At 41.6% G+C, this 23,770-nt stretch overlaps 1 protein-coding gene and 1 pseudogene across 4 annotated transcripts in view; one reads left to right on the top strand and one right to left on the bottom strand.

The window, feature by feature from the left end:
* Positions 1-22,851, bottom strand: part of TFDP2 (transcription factor Dp-2) — a 115,041-nt gene extending 92,190 nt beyond the window's left edge. The window contains exon 1 of one of the 4 annotated variants that reach the window (XM_036431238.2): positions 22,561-22,851. The gene's annotated coding sequence lies outside the window, so the exon portion shown is untranslated. The remainder of the gene's footprint in view (positions 1-22,560) is intronic. The other 3 variants (XM_036431245.2, XM_036431243.2, XM_036431244.2) reach the window with 3 other exon arrangements.
* LOC118715741 lies at positions 5,285-5,892 on the top strand (annotated as a pseudogene).
* Positions 22,852-23,770: the final 919 nt, after the last annotated feature.

Here is a 23,770-nt window from a genome sequence, read left to right as displayed (position 1 = left end):
TCTTTCTCTCTCCCCTCTCCTCTTTCTCTCTGCTCTCCTCTCTCTCTTTCTCTCTGCTCTCTGCTTTCCTCTCCCACCCCCCTACTCACCCTTCCTTCCCTTCCACTCTCTCTCAAAAGCAATGGAAAAGAATATCCTCAGGTGAGGATTAACAACAAAAAATACTGCTTTAGCCTCATAATTTTGTTTAGTACTGTATTCCTTTGTATCTTCTCTCCAGAGCTAGCACAGATTGGAACCTCTAAATCAGTGATTCTCAACCTTCCTAATGCCATGACCCTTGAATACAGTTCCTCATGTTGTGGTGACCCCAACCATAAAATTATTTTCGTTGCTACTTCATAACTGTAATTTTGCTACTGATATGAATCGTAATGTAAATATCTGTGTTTTCCGATGGCCTTAGGCGACCCCTGTGAAAGGGTCGTTGGACCCCCAAAAGGGCCGTGACCCACAGGTTGAGAACCACTAAATGTTACCTCAAAGATAAATATTTGAAAGAGAGTGCATGAGTTACTTGAACAAATTTACCTTAATGTCTTTGTGCCTCAATTTTTTAATCTGCAAAACAGTAATAGTTTATCTACTTAATTAAATGAGTCAAGGTATGAAAAATCATGAGGATACTGCCTAGCGCAAGGTTAGCACTCAACCCATGTTAGAGGAAAAAGCTCACTGATTTCTCATGACAAATTAAGGTTTCTTCCTCTAAAATAAATAATACACAATTCACACATAGTACAAGTGAAAAATGCCACAACATAAATCCAATTTAAAACAGGAAAAATTGTGGTTAAAAAGAAAAATTCTAAAAGTAACAAGATTAGGCAACTTCATTCATTAATTTTTTATTCATCCAGAAATCACTGAACGCCCAGTATGTGTAAGGCACTAATACAGGTACTGGAGATATCCTAGTAAATGAGAGAAACAGCATAAACCTTCAAATGTAATTTAAATATATAAAATTACAGTAAATGTTACAAAAGGAAATGGCACTGTGACATATCAGCTTCATTCAATTACTACAAATAAATAAGTATGCTATATTGGCTTTGAGTTAGAGCTTTTAACCTTTTAACTAAAAAGTATACATTTATAAGTATTTTTAAAGCTTTTGACTTTTACATTGTCTTTAAGTTACAAATTATTGGAAATGTGTGACTTAAACCAAGTATCTAGAAAGTAAATAAACATGGCATGGAGTGTTTCAAGAAATTGCCATCTTTGGACAGCACTGGTAATCTCAAAGACAAGCTAATGCATTATATTTTACCCAGACTCAACTATTGTACACTCCTTCCTGTCACCAAGTTTTCTGTTGGTTAAAAAAAATAAATCGGATTTCTTCTTCCACCTTCATGAACACATTATGTCAAGCTCAAAAAGTCAGTCTTTGTGACCTCACCATCTGCCACCATCTCTTGTCAGCTTCAGACAATGTAACTCCCACAGATGGTCTCAAAATGCAAGCCCTTTTCCTTTCCAACCACAATTTAGTAGTTCTGGCCACAAAGCCTTTTAAAATGGTACACCATTAATCAAAATACAACTAAGAAAAAAAGCAAAGTTATAAATATATTTGTAGAATTAACGTCACTTAATTAGAATTTGTAGACTTTCTAACAATGCTGTTAACAGATGCTACTAAAACTTTAATTTCAGCAAAGGCAGTATAATTATGTGAAAGATATTATTAATTTTAAATACAAATTCATGTTTCAAAGTTTGGAAAATATACATACTTAGGCACTCTTTTAAGTGCTTCACATGTAGGATCTCACATAATTCGTACCACAACTCTACCAGGCAAATATACTATTTGCATTTTATAAATGACAAACTGAACTTTACAGTTGAAGTAATTTGCCCAGTTAACCAACTGTGTAAATGGAAATGCCAGAAGATCAACCGAAGAACTAGCAAAAAACAAACAACAAAACAAAACAAAAACAAACAACAACAAAAACCCACAAAGAAAACTAACAGACATGTTCTTACCTATTACACTAAATTACAAAATATATCTGACTTGAGATACAACAAATATATCCTAAAAATATAGCAAAAAATATAATTAATATAATAAATCCATATAAAAGAATACCTCACATTACCAAAAGAAGCCTTCAGAATTTCATATAGGACAAGTCATATATCATTAATCAGATTTTCACCCTTTTTAGTTCCTTTTATTAATTTCAGTATTAAAATTTTCTTAGTAAATTCCTCATTTCTTTTTATAGTTTTACTAGTGGCCCAGTGCATGAAATTTGTGCACATTAAAAAGGAATTAATTAGAGGAAATATTTTAATGTTGCTATTTGCCCTTTATAATAGGAGTGCCAGAGATGAGAGAAAATTAGTAAATGTATATGAAAATCTTCCTCCTGTCAGAGTTTGGGGCATGCCATAGGAACCAGAGTCAAGTCCCCGCCCACCCGCATGCAACTCGAAATCGTGCGAGACCCAGACCCTGCTGGCCCCACACCCATTGGGTGAGATCCAGACCCAGATGACTCCCACCCGTCAAGCCCTGCCAGGCGGGGGAACACAGCCTCACATCCCCTGTGAAGCCCCACTGGGTGGGGGTTGCAGCCTCAGGTTCCCCCAGTGCATGCCGGGCGGGGGGCATAGCCTCAGATCCCCGGTGCACTCTCACATACCCTGGCCTGGCCTGTGGTCCCTGGGCCCAGCACTGGGGCAAGGGGGCATGCCTGAGGTCCCCAGTCAAGCCCCACCAGGCAGGGGACCCAACCTGAGGTCAAGCCCTGCCAGGCTGGGGGCACAGCCTGAGGTCCCCTGTCAAGCCCCACTGGGCAGGGAGAGTAGCCTGACGTCCCTTAGCCTAGTGCTGGGATGGGCAGCGTGAACTGAGGTCCCCTGGCCTGGGCTAGTGGTCACTTCTTAAGGTTCCCATCAATCCCCGCCAGGTGTGTGTTGTGGCCTGAGGTCCCCAGTCAAGCCCTGCTAGGCGTGTGTGTGTGTGTGTGTGTGTGTGTGTGTGTGTGTGCAGCCTCAGGTCCCCTGCCCTGGCCTGGCTCCACACAGCCTCAAGTCCCTGCTGATCACGTGTTATGGGAACTTCGCCTCTGCTGTGGGTGCAGCCATCTTGTGATGGCGTGACAGTTAATTTGCATATAAGCTATTTATTATATAGGAGTCCTTTACATCATTATATTGTAACTAGAGGCCTGGTGCACGACTTTAGTGCACTGGGGTGAGGGGTCCTTCAGCCTATCTTGCACCCTTTTGCAGTCCAGGTGCCCTTGGAGGAAGTCCGACTAGCAGCCTAAGCCATCAGTCAGACATCCTTAGCGCTGCTGTGGAGGCAGACCGCTGTGCTCGCCAGCCGTCAGCCTGGATTGTGGCTAAGCAGTGCTCTCCCGGCTCCTGGTGGTCAGTGTGCATCATAGCGACCAGTGGTTCTGCCATTCGGTCTATTTGCATATTACCCTTTTACAATATTATATAGGACTGATTGAACAAGTCCCTGGCTGATGAACACTTTATAGAATTCCTGTTTCTAAACAGTTGGCAGAAATCACATTTTAAAAATATACATTTTAATGATTTTTTACAGACAGGAAGGGAGAGGGAGAGAGAGTTAGAAACATCAATGAGAGAGAAACATCAATCAGCCACCTCCTGCACACCCCGTACTGGGGATGTGCCCGCAACCAAGGCACATGCTCTTGACTGAAACCAAACCTGGGACCTCCCAGTCCGCAGACGGACACTCTATCCACTGAGCCAAACCAGTCGGGGCAGTAATCACATTTTATTTTATTTATTTTAAAAATATATATTTTATTGATATTTTTTACAGAGAGGAAGGGAGAGGGATAGAGAGCTAAAAACATCGATGAGAGAGAAACATCGACCAGCTGCCTCCTGCACAACCCCCACTGGGGATGTGCCCACAACCAAGGTACATGCTCTTGACTGAAACCGAACCTGGGACCCCCCAAGTCCGCAGATGTCACGCTCTATCCACTGAGCCAAACCGATTTCGGTAGGAGTCACATTCTAATGATTCAATCCTTCATGTTTGATCTGTTCTTGACTACCACTCCAGGTCTGTGTTAAACCAATTTCCCATACCCTTTTCTGATCTAGTTCCATTGGCCTTGTCAGTTCCTCAAACACATGCTCCTCCTGCCTCAGGGCCTCTGCACATCCTGTTCCCTTTGCCTGGAACTTTCACCAATGGTTAATTCCTCCTCCTCTGGATCTCTTCTCAAATATCACTTCCTGAGAGAACTGTTCTTCTCCCACTACCCAGACTAGGTCAGAGGTCTCTATTTAATGCTCTATCCTACTTTCTCCTTTTTAAGTACACATTGGGTTGTCATTTGTGTAATTATAAAATGTGGTCTATCTCTGCCAACTAAAATGTAAGTTCCTTGGGGCAGGGAACCTACCTATTATATCCAGTGTCTGGCACGTGGTTAGAATACAAGTAATATTTATTTTTTGTTTGTTTTTAAAGAACTACTTAGTAAATTAACTATATACTCAATGTTATGTTTATTTTTACCATTTAGTAACGTATGATAATCCCACTTACTATGACTTGGCAGCAGAAAATGAAAAGAAATGTAAACATTTAACATATTCACACATCTGAAATATCACTAAGCTATATAGCTGAATTTTGAGTATCACTTTCCTATCATGAACAAAAAATGTTTTAGAACTGCCCTGGCCGGTGTGGCTCAGTTGGCTGGGTATCATCCTGTGCTGGTTCGATTCCTGGTCAGGGCACATGCCCAGGTTGTGGGCTCAATTCCTGGTGGGGGGTGTGCAGCAGGCAGTCGATTAATGTTTCTTTCTCTCCTTCTCCCTTTCTCTCTTTCTAAAAGTCAATACAACTCTATTTTTATATTTTATGGGGGAAATTTTAATATGGTAAATTTAATTTCGCTAATTTTAAGGTAAAATGAATAGTAGGCAAGAGCAAAATTTTAAAAACACTTTTATGAACTAAAAGCTGAAACCACTGACATTTCACACTTAAAAAAAAAAAAGATAGTTATCATATTCATTGCTTACTTTAATTTGAAAAAAATTTTTTTCCAGACTCTACAATGATAAAAACTGGTTAATATTACAAACAACTAATGACAACTTTTAAACAGTCTTCTATCTAAGTGCAATGAAATGATGAATCATGTCTGAGCACTGCTCATTTATTTATTATTCAATATTACTGCCTACCGCATGTCAAACACCAGGCTGAGCATTGAAGACACAGCGAGAAACAATAACAGTCCCTGCCTCCATGGAGTCTGCATATACTGAGAAGGCAGGCATTAGGCTGCCACCACCACATTTGGCTGCTTGGTGGAGGGAAGTGGTGCAAACAGCTGCACAGCAAGTGGCAGACGATAAATTAGTTTTTGATTTGCCTGATTATGAAAATATTAACCATGTTGTGGTTTTTATGCTGGGAACAATCCCATTTCCTGAGGGAATGGGAGGATCTGTCTACTTTGCCTATCCTAACTCAAATGGAATGCCAGTATGGCAACTCCCAGGATTTGTCACGAACGGGAAACCAAGAGCCATCTTCAAAAAGTCAGGTCTTAAAGTTGGAGAAGGAAGCCGGCACCCATTTGGAGCCACAAACATTGTCTGAACTTCATCTGTTGCTCAGTTTGGAATTTCAGTGGAATCACTGGACAGTCCTGTAGGTAATGCTGCTGTATCCTCAACTGACTTATTTACACAATTCACAAAAAAGATATTGGACAATGGCTAAAATTTTGCATCATCATTTGCTACAATATCTCTCAGACCCACATGACACCAAGTCCATCTGGAACGTTCATTCTAGCAAATGTGGTTTTGAAATGGTATGAGAACCTTCTTTCTTTCTTTTTTTTTTAAATATATTTTATTGATTTTTCACAGAGATGAAGAGAGAGGGATAGAGAGTTAGAAACATCAATGAGAGAGAATCATCGATCAGCTGCCTCTTGCACACCCCCTACTGGGGATGTACCACAACCAAGGTACATACCCTTGCCCGGAATCGAACTCGGGACCTTTCAGTCCACAGGCCGACGCTCTATCCACTGAGCCAAACCGGTCCCAGCTGGTATGAGAACTTTCAAAGATGACTAGAATAGAACCCTCCCTTTTGGAAAATATAATTTGAATAAAATAATTTTTAATGGATTCTGAAATCTGTCATGTTTGAAGATAAAGACTCCTTTTAAAAGCATGAAGTCTAATGGATCATGAAACCTAAATAAACTGCTTAGTGCTGAAATCGGTTTTGCTCAGTGGATAGAGCATCGATTGCAGACTGAAAGGTCCCAGGTTCGATTCCGGGCAAAGGCATGTACGTTGGTTGTGGCCAGATCCCCGGTGGGGGGTGTGCAGGAAGCAGCTGATCGATGTTTCTCTCTCATCGATGTTTCTAGCTCTCTATCCCTCTCCCTTCCTCTCTGTGAAAAATCAATAAAATATATTTAAAAATAAAAAAATAAAAACTGCTTAGTGACTGTGTAGCTTAATTAAAAATAAAAATAAAAAACATTGAAAAATGAAAATATGACCTTTCCCCTTATCCTTTAAAAATTATTTGGAGGCAAAACATTTTGTTTTGAAAATGATTCATTTTTTTACTTAAAAAGGAAGTATTGTCACAAAAAAAGAAGGTAGACATTAGACCACATGTGTCAAACACAAGGCCCGCAGGCCAAATCCGTCCCGCCAGGCCTTGCAATGTGGCCCGCACCGCGCTGTCATCACTGCACTCCGCTGCGTTTCCATCACAATGACAGTTTATGACTGTTCAGTAAACCATTCGGCCCGCGATTTAGGCTGGATTTTAGATTTTGGCCCCTTCTCTGATTGAGTTCGACACCCCTACATTAGACAATGAATTTCAAAATAAACTCTTAATGACAATTACTACCCTGTTTCCCCCAAAATAAGACAGTGTCTTATATTAATTTTTGCTTCCAAAGATGCACTAGGTCTTATTTTCAGGGGATGTTTTATTTTTCCATGAAGAAGAATACGTTACACATTTATTAATAAAGGAAATTTATTACCTGTATACGGTACGGTAGTACAGTAGTTGTCAACACAAACCAGACAAACTGTGAATCCTACAGTATCAAGAATTTACTCATTTATTCAATGACAATCATGTCATCATCTTCTGGAACATCATCATAACAATCCAATTCCTGAATTTCTTTCTCTCTTTCTTTTTTTTTTAATATATTTTTATTGATTTTTGTACAGAGAGGAAGGGAGAGAGATAGAGAGTTAGAAACATCAATGAGAGAGAGTCATCGATCAGCTGCCTCTTGCACACCCCCTACTGGGGATATGCCCACAACCAAGGTACATGCCCTTGACCGGAATCGAACCCAGGGCCCTTCAGTTCCCAAGCCAACGCTCTATCCATTGAGCCAAACTGGTCCCAGCCAATTCCTGAATTTCTTATGATTCCATTTCTTTCAGAATCAGTGGACCAAATCTCTCATGTTTAGCAATAGCACTGTCTTTAAATGAGTACTTCTTGTCAAGGTAGCCTGCTCGCAGTGCATTTGCAATGCAACTGTCAGTGATTTTCTCCCATGAATTCTTCACCCAAGTCGCAACTTCTTGCAGTTTAGGTTTCACAAAGTTTTCATGCTGATTTCTCTCCATTCTATTTTCAATGTAGTCATTAATTTCCATGCACAAATTGTCTTTGAATGGCTTGTTTATTGCAATATCAAGAGTTTGGAGATAGGCCTTATTTTCGGGGGGATGCCTTATATTTCACTCAGAAGGAAACCTGTAAGTAGGTCTTATTTTCGGAGGATGTTTTATTTTCGGGGAAACATGGTATATGTGCTACTACAGAGACAAAAAGATGCAGAAGAAGGATGTAACATAAGAGACTGGGATTCTGGTGGTTTTAGAGAAGATTTCTCGGAAGAAGTAAGATTTGAGCTGAGCTCACCAAATAAACAACATAAACCACTGGCAAAGAGAAAGGGGTGCATCACAGCCAGAGGGAGCAGCCAGCACAGGGTTCAGAAGAAAAGCACAAGGGAAATTCCAGGAACTGGAGGAAGATCTATGCACCTGAAAATAAAGGGCAAGAGGGAGGGCTTCTAAGAGATGAGGTTGGATGCCAGGTCAAGCAGGACATTATTTTAAAAAAAAATAAAATAATCAATGAACAAATATGTAACTATCAACAAGTGAATCTAACAACCAAGGGAATTAAAAAACTTGATGAACAGTATTAACTGGTGAATATACTAGAATCAGAGGTACGGAAGGGGAGTGGACAGACAATTCTCGGGAAAAGAGGAGAGGGGGGTGCGGAAAGAGACTGAACATAAACTGTGCACCTATGGATGAGGACAGTGGGGGGTGGGGAAAGGGTAAAGGGTGGGGTAGGAACTTGGTGGAGGGGAAAAATGAGGAACTTTTGTAATAATATGAACAATAAACATTTATTTTTAAAAAATCAGATTAGTAGGAAGCCTCAGAAAGATTTTAAATAGAAAGCTGAACATTTAAAGTAGAGAGAGACTAAATTATGTTCACCAAAGATTAAGTAAAAGTATTTACATCCTAATTCTTTAAAAGTCAGCATTATCAGCCATATTCATTTCTCAACTGTTATCAGGTAACTTTATAGTCACCATCTAGAATCCATTTACCTAAAAAACAACCTTCACCCATTGCAACAACACTCAAAGCTCAGAAATAGGCAAAAAGAATATTCCCCGTTCCTAAATTAGCTTTCACAAAACCCATACACTAGTCAGTCACTTAAGACCTTAGGCCTTCCTTCATCTCACTGGTTTATTTAACTCTAGTGGCCCAGTGAATGGATTCGTGCACATTGAAAGGAAATTAATTAGAAGAAATATTTTAATATCACTATTCATCCTTGCTCTATAATAGAAATGTCAACAAAAACAACCACATTCACAATCGACAATAAAAAATCAAAATCTAGCACATGCGTGCGATTGGCACCAGTGAGAGCTTTATATGTATCATGCATGCGCAAGTCAATGTTTACTTTTCTATTTTTTTATTTTTTTTAATATATTTTATTGATTTTGTACAGAGAGGAAGGGAGAGAGATAGAGAGTTAGAAACATCGATGAGAGAGAGTCATCAATCAGCTGCCTCTTGCACACCCCCTACTGGGGATCTGCCCGCAACCAAGGTAAATGCCCTTGACCGGAATCGAACCCAGGACCCCTCAGTCCCCAAGCTGACGCTCTATCCACTGAGCCAAACCGGTCCCGGCAATGTTATCTTTTTAAATTGCCAGTGCACGTCTCATCATGTGTACCGGCTGGTCAGTCGGACATATGAACATATGATAGGTCACTTAACCTTTTAAATATATAGAAGATAAATTTTTTTTTATTTCTTTATTGATTACTGTGTTACATATGTGTAGAAGATAAATTCTTATTAAATCTACTTGATTTTCAGGAATGAAACAAATTAAACTTAGGGAGTAAATGGTCCAGGCACAGATGAGTACATTGACAACTGTTAGCTTAATACTAAAGAAAATTAGACACAGAATTTATTTCACCAAGTATATCCACAGAAGTAGAATTCTTCCCTCGTGCCCAGGCAAAACTAGATTAATGACATGTTCCTATATATGCATCTACCATAAAATCTAAGGATACTTTTGTTTCAAACACTGTCATAGATTATAACATTATTTGTTAATTATTGAAAATAAAAGCCTAACAAAGAAAACTTATTTCTACCCTGTCCAAAGAAGCAACATTAGAATCTAAGAGATCGCCCAAATTTAGAACAAAATCACACTTCAAGATCCTGCCAAAAACCTAACAAAAGGTTATTTGATCAAACAGTACGAGCCAAATTTTAAGCCATTCATTCACTCACGCACAATGACTGCATAGATTACATCATTTGCTGCACATATGCTCTTTAGCAAAATCTCATTTCCAGATCAACGCAGATTTAGATTAGAACTACAAATGTTAAGATTTACCTTACATGATCTATCATAACAGGATACATGAGTTTTTAAATTATCATTTGGGTGTTAATATAAATTTGCAGACAAAGTACTATACAATGAATTATGCAAGCATAAAATATTCAATTTATCTAAAAGTCCAAGAAGATAAAAATGAAGACAATAAAAAGAAGTAATTGTGAAGAAAATAGCGTAATTTCTAATTCTCATTTAGAATACCACCGTACTTATGTAAATATACAACCTGTATTCAAATGAAAATGAAACAATTTTATAATCAGCATCCTCATAAGAGCTATTTACTATGGTAATTCCTCAAATAACCCAATAGATGTTATCCCATTATACAGGAGGGGAAATTGAGTCAAAGAGTTTAAATAACTTGGCCAAGGTCATATATAACCAAAATTTACAATAAAGTTTAAGTAAGTCCCACATATAAAAAGATCGGTTCCAATATTGCTGTGGAATTCATTTATTAGTGAAAATTTATATTATTTATAAATGTTGAATATAAATTATGTGTACTTTAAAATTATCTTAAAAAGACTTCTGGCCCAGCTGGCATGGCTCAGTGGTTGAGTATTGACATATATTGTGTGTACTTTACATAATAAAAATTTTTCTTTAATAGATAGGAAATTAAGTAGGGAATGAGCAAGAAAAAACAAGTTTATGGGGAAAAAAATAAGCAAGAATAGCTATACAAATCCTGAAACATAGATTACAAATTAGCCCCTTCCAATTATTAAAGTAAGTTATAAAGTTATATAATAATTAAAATATTGCTCTTGTTAAATGAAAAGGCATATAGCTTGATGGATAGAAAAACAAGTTCAAGAAGAGACCCAAATCCATAATATTTATCAAGTTCAAATCAGTGGGCTTTAATTGATGTGGATGAATTATTCAGTATGTAGCACTGAGAACTACCGTGTTTCCCCGAAAATAAGACATCCTCCGAAAATAAGACCTACTTACAGGTTTCCTTCTGAGTGAAATATAAGGCATCCTCCCGAAAATAAGGCCCCCCTAGGCTCTGTCTCAGAATGCTATTGCTAAACATGAGAGATTTGGTCCACTGATTCTGAAAGAAATGGAGTCACAAGAAATTCAGGAATTGGATTGTTATGATGATGTTCCAGAAGATGATGACATGATTGTCATTGAATAAATGAGTAAATTCTTGATACTGTAGGATTCACAGTTTGTCTGGTTTGTGTTGACAACTACCGTACTACCGTACCATATACAGGTAATAAATTTCCTTTATTTTCATTTAACAATAAATGTGTACCGTATTCTTCTTCATGGAAAAATAAGACATCCCCTGAAAATAAGACTTAGCGTATCTTTGGAAGCAAAAATTAATATAAGACACTGTCTTATTTTTGGGGAAACAGGATAGTAACCATCTGGAAAAAAAATTAACAGGGGCCATAATTTACCCCCCATTCAAAATAGATTCCAGGTGGATCAAAGAATTCAATGCCATTTTTTAGGTTACTAGAAAAAAAACACGGGAATCAGAATTTTTATCTTTGTGTGTAGAAAACTTTTCTAAATATAAGTATAAACCCAGAAGTATTCAAAGAAAAAAACTGATATAAGTATAACGTATATATAGATATAGAAGAAAACAACACAATGCAAGTCATAAGAAAAATCTACCGGAAAAAAAGTATTTGTAACTCACATTCCCAGATAAAATTCCAGAAACAGTTTTTAAAAAGCCAGAAGATGGCGATATTACTTCATTACAGCCTCACTGGTACCAATAGCTAAGCCTCTCATCCTGTCAGTAAGGAACCTGTTTTTCCTCTTTGTGTCTCTTGTTGCCCTTCTCCATTCCCTCCTATATATTTTTTTTTAAATATATATTTTATTGATTTTGTACAGAGAGGAAGGGAGAGAGATAGAGAGTTAGAAACATCGATGAGAGAGAGTCATTGATCAGCTGCCTCTTGCACACCCCTTACTGGAGATATGCCCGCAACCAAGGTACATGCCCTTGACCGGAATCGAACCTGGGACCTTTCAGTCCCCAAGCCGACGCTCTACCCATTGAGCCAAACCGGTTTCGGCCATTCCCTCCTATATTTACCTATCCTTCTGCTCTTCACTGAAATAAATATTAGTGGAAAGGAAAGATAGAAGAAATCCTGAATTTATAATAATATTTATGATAATACTACCGTTTCCCCGAAAATAAGACAGTGTCTTATATTAACTTTTTCTCCCAAAGTTGTGCTAGGTCTTATTTTCAGGGGATGTCTTATCTTTCCATGCGTTAGGTCTTATTTTCGGAGGATGTCTTATTTTCGGGGAAACACGGTATTTTTAAGTGAATATGACATAATTAAAATGTCAGATTATTGCCGAAAACGGTTTGGCTCAGTGGATAGAGCGTTTGCCTGCTGACTGAAAGGTCCCAGGTTCGACTCTGGTAAAGGGCATGTACCTTGGTTGTTGGCACATCCCCAGTAGGGGGTATGAAAGAGGCAGCTGATTGATTATTCTCCCTCATCAATGTTTCTAACTCTCTGTCCCTCTCTCTTCCTCTCTGTAAAAAATCAATAAAATATATATTTTTTAAAAATTCAGATTATAAAAAAAAACAAAACAAAACAAAACGTGGCTAGGTGTTTATCCTGTAGAAAGTAAAAATGTGTGACAGATACATGTAGAAAAGTTGTAAGATTAGTGGACTGAACCGTTCAACTTGAGTAATCACAACTTTACTGCCGGACTTTGCTGCTGTTTCTCCATTTGCCAGAAGCTGCTATTGCTAGTTTGTGAAGCCATCTGAGATCAAGAAAAAAAGTAGTCTAAAGGCAGTGAAGCTAATTTGTATATGTTTTCCCATGCAGTAGTTATTTTTCTATATGTAGAGTTGCAAATTATTTTATAAAGTTTAACCCAATAAATACTTGTTTTCATCTGAAAAAAAAAATTCAGATTATCTTTGTTAAATATCCATCCTCTTCTAAAACTACACTAAAATGATGCTAAAAAAAAAAAAAAAAGGATAAACTCATAAAAACAAACAAACCATATAACATGAAAGGAGACAACAGCTGCTGAGAGATCTTATATAATGAAAGTGTAATATACAAATGAATCGAACCAGGGAACTACCAGTAGGCAGGGGGCAGGGCTGGCAAGCAGGCAGCACCAGGCCAGCCAAGGCGCAGGCAGAGGGAGGGGCCAGCAATTGGGGGGCAGCGACCAGCAGGCCTTGAAGGGGCAGTGGAGGGGGGATGCGGCTGGCTTGCCGCTCACCACCCAACACCATCCTCTGATTGGCCTGCCGGGTCACCTCCCGCAGAGGGAGACCAGACTGGGAGCGGCCTAAGTCAGTTGGACATCCCTGAGGGCTCCCTACCTGCAAGAGGGCGCAGGCTGGGCTGAAGGACCCGCCCCCACCACCACTAAGTGCATGCATTTCAGACACCGGGCCTCTAGTATAAATACTATAACACTTGGTTGGCTTTGTAAAACAGAATACACCAACCCCACACATGTGAGGGCAGGTGAGGGTATGAACCAGTAAGATACAAGCACAACAGAAAGGCTGAAGAATCTGAAGGTAGGGGTCAAGGTTGGGCTGAAAATAGGAATATAGGTTGAATGTTTGTAAGGAACAGTTTTCACCCAGAAGTCTTACCATGTATCCAAGAAACTGCCTCTCCTGATCCCTAGCGAGAGACAGTGGTTTGCTTTCTTAAGACACTAAACCAGATAGAATGTAGAAACCGGGTACACACAGGGGTTGTCATATCATACTACACGGAGATGAAAGATTTACATGCTGAACAGTGGACCCCACCTCTGTTCCTCAAATCAGCTTTCAGAACACAGGCTCTCAAACAGGGGGCTCGGGCACTCTTCCATGGGAAATGTGACCCAAGGGAAAGACCTACAACCACTCCATCACCCTGTGTGAGGATTTGCACTTAAAGAAATAAACGCATAGCCGGAACCGGTTTGGCTCAATGGATAGAGCGTCGGCTTGGGGACTGAAGGGTCCCGGGTTCGATTCCGGTCAAGGGCATGTACCTTGGTTGCGGGCATATCCCCAGTAGGGGGTGTGCAAGAGGCAACTGATCGATGACTCTCTCTCATCGATGTTTCTGGCTCTCTATCTCTCTCCCTTCCTCTCTGTACAAAATCAATAAAATATATATTTAAAAAAAAAAAAAAAAAAAAAAAAGAAATAAACGCATAGATACAGAGAACAAAATGATGGTTGTCGATGGAAGGTGGGTTGGGGGACTGGGTGAAAAGATAAAGAGATTAAAAAGTGCAAATTGGCCGAAACCGGTTTGGCTCAGCAGTAGAGCGTCGGTCTGCGGACTGAAAGGTCCCAGGTTCGATTCCGGTCAAGGGCATGTACATTGGTTGCGGGCACATCCCCTGTAGGGGGTGTGCAAGAGGCAGGTGGCCGATGTTTCTCTCTCCTCGACGTTTCTAGCTCTCTATCTCTCTCCCTTCCTCTCTGTAAAAAATCAATAAAATATAATTTTTTTTAAAAAAGTACAAATTGGCAGTCACTAAATAGTCATAGGATGTAAAGTACAGCATAGGGAATGTAATCAATATTGTAATCACTATGCATGGTGTCAGGTGAGTACAGAACTTATTGGGGTTGTCTAACCACTATGTTATACACCTGAAACTAATACCATATTAAATTTCAAACTGTAATTGAAAAAAATGTTAAAAAAAAAAAAAAAAGACTTGTTGTTAACTCCCCATGGACAAAGTTTTACTCAGCTTTTTACTGCCTCACTCTTTAATCTGAACAGATGGCCCAAGTTTACTGAACAACTGAGGAAAGCCTCTCATAGGAAATGAAGAGAACAACGTAACAAAACAGCAGTAAACCAAATTAATAAACAAAATAGAAAGAAAATAAAAAGGAAAGCGGTAAAGGAAGGGTTGGAAATTCCCAGAGTAGAACAAAAAGTTTTTTAAAAACTAGAAAAAAAAAAATTAGAACACCAATCCAAAAGGTACAACTAAAAGGAAATTTCAGAAAAGGAAGGAAATTATACCAAAAATAAACATAGTGAATAAACTTTATCTTAACAAACCACTTAGAAATATTAGATAAAGTAGATATTCCCTCACATGCTGAGGTCACAAGAGAACAAAGCTTTCAGTGGCCATGGGGAAATCTGTCAACATAAATAACCAATATTTTTGGTTTTTAATGGTTTAGAGCAGTGGTTGGCAAACTGCGGCTCACGAGCCACATGCAGCTCTTCGGCCCTTCGAGTGTGGCTCTCCCACAAAATGCCACGTGGGGGCACGCACGTACAGTGCGATTGAAACTTCGTGGCCCATGCGCAGAAGTCGGTTTTTGGCTCTCAAAAGAAATTTCAATCATTGCACTGTTGATATTTGGCTCTGTTGACTGAGTTTGCTGACCACTGGTTTAGAGTGACAAGAGACATGAATTAGAGTTGGAATTATGGCTTCTACCTTCTTTCATACATTTTCAATGAAAAAATGGACTAAAGAGGGGGCAGGAGTAAGTTAGCCATCTATAACAATAAAAGCGAAATATGCTAATTAGACCAGCCGTCCTTCAGGATGAAGCCGGGGCTTCGAGGGCCCAGGCAAGCTGCCAGGCTATGATGGAAGCCCAGGTCCCAGGTCCCAGGCAGCCATCAACTTAACCAAGAGACAATGATAAACATCACCAATGATTAAAACATAACATGATGAACCCCTTGATATACCCTGTGAAAAACAGAGACATTATTTTTTGTGATATTTTTACTAAAAAATGCATAACCACCCTCCAACCAGTGACAGCAACAGACAAACCCAAATAGAGAAAAATTCTGTAAACTTTTTATCAGCACTCTTCAAAAGTGTCAAGGTCATATAACAAAGAAAAATTAAAGGCTGTTAAAGAATAGTGACAACTGCCTGGCCAATGTGGCTCAGCGGTTGAGCGTTGACCTATGAATTAGGAAGTCACAGTTCAATGCCCGGTTGGGGCACATGCTCACATTGTGAGCTTGATCCCTGGTGTAGGGTGTGCAGGAGGCAGCCAATTGATGATTGCCTCTCATCATTGATGTTTCTGTCTCTCTCTCCCTCTCCCTTCCTCTCTGAAATCAATAAAAATATTTTTTAAAAAGAATAGAGACAACTAAGGAGAGATAGCAATTAAATGTATAATGTGGGATCCTGAATAGAATCCTGTAACAGAAAAATGTCGTTAGTGAAAAAATTTGGTGAAATTCAAATAAGTTCTGGCTGGAGTTGAGTTAACAATACTGTACCAATGTTAATTTCCTGATCTTGATAATTACCCTGTCAACACTAATAAAAGAGAAAAATGTAAATTGACTGTACCTCTGATATGCCCACTAGCCAATCAGAGCGGGTATACAAATTAACCCACCAAATATGTTGGTTAATTTGCATACACAGGCTCGGAGCCAAGACTGAAGACAGCCTAGAAGGAAACCAAGCACTGCAGAAAGGAGTGAAGCACTGCGGAGAAGGGAGTGAGGTGGGGGGAGAAGGGAGTGAGGTGGGGGGAGAAGGGAGTGAGGTGGGGTGGCGGAGACGGGAGGGAAGTGAGGTGGAGACAGGAGGGAAGCCTGCCACTCCCTTCTCTGCTTTGCTCCAGCCACAGGAAGTCCTATTCTTGTAAGAATCTTCCTTCAACGGGCCTCTAATGGTTATATAAAATATAAACTAACATTAGGGGAAATGGGCTGAGAAATGTAATTAAACTCTGTACAACTTTTACAAATTTTCTGTAAGTCTAAAATTAGTTCAATAAGTTTTTTTTTTAACATATCTTATTGATATTTTTTACAGAGAGGGAGAGGAATAGAGAGTTAGAAACATCAATGAGAAAGAAAAATCAATCAGCTGCCTCCTACACATCCCTGACTGGGGATGTGCCCACAACTAAGGTACATGACCTTGACAGGAATCTGGGACCCTTCAGTTTGCAGGCTGATGCTCAACCGCTGAGCCAAACCATCTAGGGCAAAATAAGTTTGTTTTTTTGTATTTTTTTAAAGAAGTGAAGCAACCCTGGCTGGTTGGCTCAGTGGATAGAGCATCAGCCTACGGACTGAAGGGTCCCAGATTCAATTCTGGTCAAGGGCACATGCCCAGGTTGCGGGCTCGATCCCCAATCAATGATTCTCCCTCCTTCTCCCTCTTCCTTCCTCTCTGAAATCAATAAAATATATATATATATATATTTTTTTTTTAAAGTGAGGCAATAATTATACCATTAAGAGTGATAATCATAAAAAAAAAAGTGATAATCATCAAAAGAACTAAAATAGATACTGTGAAAGGTGGTTTTACCAATTCATGCCGTTAGAAGTCTGAATAGTTCCCTTGGGGAAGAGGGATTCATAACTGGAAAGGGCCAGTTACAGAAATGCTATTTAGTTATTAAAATTTAAGTGCAATTTAAAAACAATATATTTTTTATTTGATTTCAGAGAGTAAGGGAGAGGGAGAGAGAGATAGAAACATCAATGGTGAGAGAGAATCATTAATTGGCTGCCTCCTACATGCCCCGTACAGGGATCTAGCCCACAACCTAGGTATGTGCCCTTACCAGGAATCGAAGCATGATATCCTAGTTCATAGGTCAAAGCTCAAGCAGGGCTTTAAATAAGCCATTAGTATTATGAGGAGGCTCAAATCAAAAAAAAAAAAAAAAAAAAAAAAAGAAGTTAAAGACTGAGAAGATATGTCTAGAAATGGGAAAAGTCAGTGGAATATAAGTATCCTATATAATAAAAGAGTAATACGCAAATCAACTGTACGGCAGAACCAAACAACCAATCAAAGCACGATATGCTGATGATATGTTAAGGCTTCTCAACTGCTCACTATGATGTGCACTGACCACCAGGGGACAGATCCTCCATCCAGTAGGGTAGCTTGCTACTGGGGTCCAGCCAATCATGACTGAATGAGATGAACCAGACACGCCTTGGAGCCCTCCTACGGTTCCTCCCCAGCCCAATTGTGCACCAGTGGGGTCCCTCAGCTTGGCCTGAGCCCTCTTGCAATCTGGGACCCCTCGGGGGATGTCAGAGAGCCAGTTTCAGCTGGATCCCGCAGGCCACTCCTCTTGGGAGGGAGCCAGATGCAGTGCTCATGGGTGGCAAGCACTGCTGTGGCAGCGGGAGCCTCTCCAGATTGGGACTGATTGGGTGTGAGCCCGTAGCATGCACACTGGGGCCGGGGGAGCGGGAGCAGCAAACAGGAGCTGCAGGTGGTGCTGCACTGCGGGTTTCACCCGGTTCTTGCAGACCACCCAGAGGGACCCACCTGTGCACAACTTCATGCACCAGGCTTCTAGTCTTCAAATATTTGAAAATCCACATACAGAAGACAGTATTAGAACCAGTGAAGATGTAACTTCTAGCTCAGTAAAATAAATAATTTTGTAAAAGCCAGAGTTGTCCAAAACCTTACTTTAGAAAGTATGAAACTATCAATCTTCTCTCCAGAAAAAAAATAATGCAAATGCATATAAGTTTGCTTTACATCTCCAAGGGTTAAAAATCTACTTTTAAATCTACTCATACCACCTCTAGAGCCATGTACCCCAGATTAAAACGAAAAGGTCAAGGATAAAGAGGCAAGTATATTTAATAATCTTTAGCAATTAATGCATGAGTTCACTTCTGCCCACTTGGACATGTTTTGCTTCTCTCACAGCCATGATCTCTGAGACTTGAAACCAGGGGAGCAGTGCTAGTCACTCCCAAGCTTAGCCCCTTATCCTGTCTCCAGGAACCTGAATCCTGGTTTCTTTCTTTTTCTCTACCTAAATAAAACTTAGTTTCCCTCTCAATAAATAAATCCTATCTAATAAAAAGGGAATTTGCCAATTGACCATCACTGCATCACAAAGATGGTTGCACCCACAGCTGAGGCCAAGTTCCCATAAGGAGCCTTAACCAGCAATCAGCAGGGACCTGAGGCTATGTCCACCCCCGCCCCCAGAGGGCTTGACAGGGAACCTCAGGCCGTGTCTCCCACCCGGTGGGGCTTGACAGAGGACCTCAAGGTGCGCTTCCTGTCCTGGTGCTGGGTTAGGGGACCTCAGGCCACGCTCCCCACCCAGCAGGGCTTGACAGGAGATCTCAGGCCGTGTCCCCCACCTGGTGGGGCTTCCCAGAGGACCTCAAGGCACAGCCCCTGCACCTGTCTGGGCTGGGGGACCTCAAGCCACACACCCCCATCCTGGCACAGGGCCAGGGGACCTGAGGCTACACCCCCTACCCAGCCGGGCTTGACAAGGGTGGGACTGGCCAGGTCTGGATCTAGCCCAATGCGAGGGGCCAGCCGGGTCTGGGTCTCACATGATTTTGAGGTGCATGTGGGTGGGTGGGGACTAGACTCTGGGTCCCATAGAGAGCCCCAGGCTGAGAGAAGGAAGGTTTTCATATACATTTTACTAATTTTCTTTCATCTCTGACACTTATTTAGAGAAAGGGCAAATTATTTCCTCTAATTAATCCCCTTTTAATGTGCACGAATTTCGTGCACCGGGTCACTAGTAAGTAAATAATCTTTAAAACTCATTACAACTTAAAAATTCTATTACCTAAAATAACTATTAACTCTATGCCTTTAATTTCTTCTGAGATCCACTATAATACATATTGCAATAAGAGTTTAAATATGACAGTAAAAAAAAGTCATTTGCCTAGCGACAATATAAACTATGCTTAAATTCATAGATAGTATGGCTTATTATTCAACCTTCAAAAGATATATGCCCAAGTTTAAAGATAAAAAATAAGATGCTAATGTACAACTCAATATCTAATATTTAATGCCTAAATTAGAAATTCCTTCCCCTGCTTTAAAACTTCTTAAACTCTCCCTTTTCATCCTTTGTTCCTGACTGTTAAGACTGACAGACGAACAAATAATGGACTAGAAGTTAGAACACTTAGGTTCTAATTCACTACCTTTACCATGAATTTAATTTTGTATTAGTCCATCTCCTTATCTTGCTCTATAAACTTTCATATACTTAAAAGGGCTTTTTATTTTATTTTTTATTTTTTACAATATATTTTTATTGATTTCAGAGAGGAAGAGATAAAAACATCAATAATAAAAAAGAATCATTGATTGGCTGCTCCCCACTGGGATTGGGGGATTGAGCCTACAACCCATGCATGTGCCTTGGCAGGAATCAAACCATGATCTCTTGGTTCCTAAGTCAATGCTCAACCACTAAACCATGCCAACTGGGCCTAAAAGGGTTCTTATTTATTTTTTTCAAAGGGTTTTTAAATGGTGAAGTGCTATGTCAATATAAATAACTCATGTATTATCAACAGCAAGAAAACAAAGCCATGTTAAAAGAAAAAGCAAGTGTATGTTCACATTTCAATTCCTAATTATAAAAAGCAACCTTTGAATCGAGTGTGTTTTAATGTATAATGTCCATCCATAAACGCTTTGAACATTCAGTGTTAAATTGTATTGAGAGGACATAGCTCAGACAGTTAAGAATTTTGGCAGCAAAGGAAAAACTTGAAGGTGCCAGTGGGCTACACATCTACAAGAGCTGGAGGGAAAGGTACATGATCACAAAATGGTCATACAAGTATTCCATGCTTGAAAAATCCGTTTTCTCTCAAACCACTAGAAATAAAGAGAACTAAAAAGTTACGAGTTTAGTAGGTCTTGAGCCTTTATTAGCAAGCGGTAAGTGCCACATTGCTGAAATTGCACCTCTCCTGCCAGAACAGCACTACACACACCATGTCTGCCCTCCAACTAGACTCCAGATACAGGCACAAGATGTTCTAGCAAATAACATGCAGCAAGAGCCAGCACACAAGCATGAGGGAATCCAGGCTCCAGGCATCTGATTTTTCTCCTTGGTCCTACTTGAAAATGGACACTGCTATGAAAAATTTATTATAGTAATGGGATAATGATCAAGGGCTAGCTAAATCATATGCCAACCAATGAAATGGAAAAGCAACGTTTACTATCAGCTCAACTATCTTATTTTATATTTAATTTTGGACAGACAGGTCATGATTACCTTAAATAGAGAACGGCTGAGTAACTTCAACTTATATTTATCACCTGAAGATGACTTCAAGCCATTGGGGGGGGGGGGGGGGGGGGGGGAGAGACGTGGCCCAGAAAATACTAGGCTGTATAAGTCAAATGAAAAAACAACAACAAAAAAACTAGGGTTTGGGAGGAAAGGGGTAAGGAAGAAAATGAGCTACTGACTTAATAAAAAGAGAACAAATAGCCGGGACCAGTTTGGCTCAGTGGATAAAGCGTCGGCCTGCGGACTGAAAGGTCCTGGGTTCGATTCCGGGCAAGGGCATGTACCTTGGTTGCGGGCACATCTCCAGTGGGGGGTGTGCAAGAGGCAGCTGATCGACGATTCTCTCTCATCGATGTTTCTAACACTCTATCCCTCTCTCTTCTTCTCTGTGAAAAATCAATATATTTAAAAGAGAGAAAGAGAGAGAGAGAGAGAGAGAGAGAGAGAGAGAGAGAGAGAGAGAGAGAGGGAGAGAGAGAGAGAGAAAACAAATAAATGGGACAGGGAGTGTGAGCCCCCTGAGATAGAATGAGGGGAAAATATTCCAAGGCTTTAAAGGGAGCTTCAGCAGTGGGGGCGAGCCTGTTAACTGTTTCAGTAGAAAAAGATAAACCATACAGGGAACCAGCATTCACGGTAGTCGGTAACCACAATGCCTGACCCAGGCATGGCTCTTATATGTTGTGAGCTTTGTTCCAGAGGCGCCCACCGATCAGAACCTTTACTCCTCACACCCCCCTGCAGCTCCGCACCGCCCCGAAGAGGCAGTTCCTGCGTCTTGACAGGTGAAGCCCCTGAGACCTGGCAATGCAAGGCCACCCAGCTGGTTCCAGGGTCTGAGCGCTCATCCATTAACTCAACTAACTGCCTGCAAGATCAAGATCCTACCAACTACTTTCGTATTTCCTGTGGCCGGGGACCACGGCTCTCTGGAATTCCTCAAAGGAGTTTGGGTCCAAAAGAGTGACCCTCGACTTGAGAGAAAAGTTCCTTCAATGGGGAATAGGAGGCTCTCCTCAGAACACGCACGTTTGGAACTCTGAAACACGCCTAGGAGAGACAGAGAGGGAGGCGGGTGGGCCAGGAAAGGAGGAAAAGTCCGAAAACGAGACCTAGGAGCCATCCTTCTCCCCTGAAAGACAAAGTAGAAAGCGGCCCTTCCTCCCCTCCACGAGGCGTGACTCAGGGACGCCCCCCCCTCCCCCCAGTTTGCAGTGTGTGTGTGTGTGTGTGTGTTTGGGGGTGGGGGGTAGGTTTGAGGGGTTCTCCTCCAGACACTCACACTTGACCCGGCCAGGCCTGGACGGATGCGTGGTTCTCAGAGAGGATTGGAGTGACAAGGCTCCCACACACACACACACACACACACACACACCCCGAGGCGCAGGGAGGGAAGCCTGGGGCCGGGTCTGGAGGCCCTCGGCCTAGGTGCCCGCGCCGTCGCCCCACACCTTACCCCGCTTGGCTGTTCTTCCGAGCCTGAGGGGCAGCCGTGCGCGGCGGCGGCCCGGTCTCGGCGGACTCCCACGCGGGGCAGGGGTGGGAGACGCGCGGCCTGTCCAGTCAGGGCCCCGGAGTTCGAGGTCCCAGGACGCCGGCGGTGCACGCGCCCCCGAGCCCGCCGGAGAGGAAGGGTCCGAGCGCGCCCCGCGAGCCGAGCCGAGCCGAGCAGCAGCCGCCACCGCGGGAGAGATCGCCGGCTGCTCCGTCCGCCCGCACCCGGCCCGGCCACTGCCCCGCTTCCCCCGCGCGAGCTTTGGCGGCGGAGCAGCACGGTGCGCGCCGATTGGCCCGCGGGGTGAGTGGCGTAAGGCGCCTCTCCTCGCCGATTGGCCGGGGCGGCGGTGCGTGCGAGGAGTAAACAAACCCCGCCCCCAGGCTTCCCTAAGAGAGGAGGGGGCCGGAGGTGCAGGGGCGGGGCCGCGAGGCGAAGGGATGCGATGCTCCAACCCCCTGGCCGCTCGGCGGAGCTTCCCAGTGGGTCCCCTGCGAAGACCCTGGCCTTGCGGCTCCCCATCCGCCTCCCGCGGGGGCTGCAGGCCTGAGGCCTAATGTTTGTAAACACGCCCTTCCTCAGGCTTGACTTTCCCATCCACCCCCATCCCCTAGGCCCTGAAGCTGGAAAACCCCATCCTTGCAGAAAGTTTTTAGGAAGAGGGTAAACAGCCTTTGATGAATCGCCCACGGGGAGAGCAGTGAGCAGGGGGGAATAGGGGGGAATGACTGTGAGGCCACGTGTGGGGGTGAGTGTAGGGCACCCTGTAATTATTCAGACAGTGGTTTAGAGACCATAGGGATCCTGAATAGGCAAGTAAGATCCAAACCAGGCCGAGTCTCTGTATCAAGTGGGAGCTGAAGATAAAATCGTGACACATCACCCCAAATACCTGTCTCTTTAATTCAATATTAAAACATTTGTCTATTAATGCTGTGTCTGTGTGAAAAATCATTCATGAGCTTACATTCTAGTGGAATGGAGAAGACAAGATGCAAAAGAAATAAGCAAATTACAAACTCTGTTACATGCTGATACGTGCTATAGGTAAAAATATATAAGCAGAGAAGGCAGAATGGCTTCTGTTAAATAGGGTGTTCAGAGAAGGAGCACAAAAGGTACCATTTAAGCAAATATTAAAAGGAGGTGAGGGAGGTTAGAGAGTGCCTTT

Source organism: Pipistrellus kuhlii, unplaced genomic scaffold (assembly GCF_014108245.1).
Source record: "Pipistrellus kuhlii isolate mPipKuh1 unplaced genomic scaffold, mPipKuh1.p scaffold_m20_p_11, whole genome shotgun sequence".
NCBI lineage: Eukaryota > Metazoa > Chordata > Mammalia > Chiroptera > Vespertilionidae > Pipistrellus > Pipistrellus kuhlii.
This window is presented reverse-complemented; position numbering and strand designations above follow the sequence as displayed.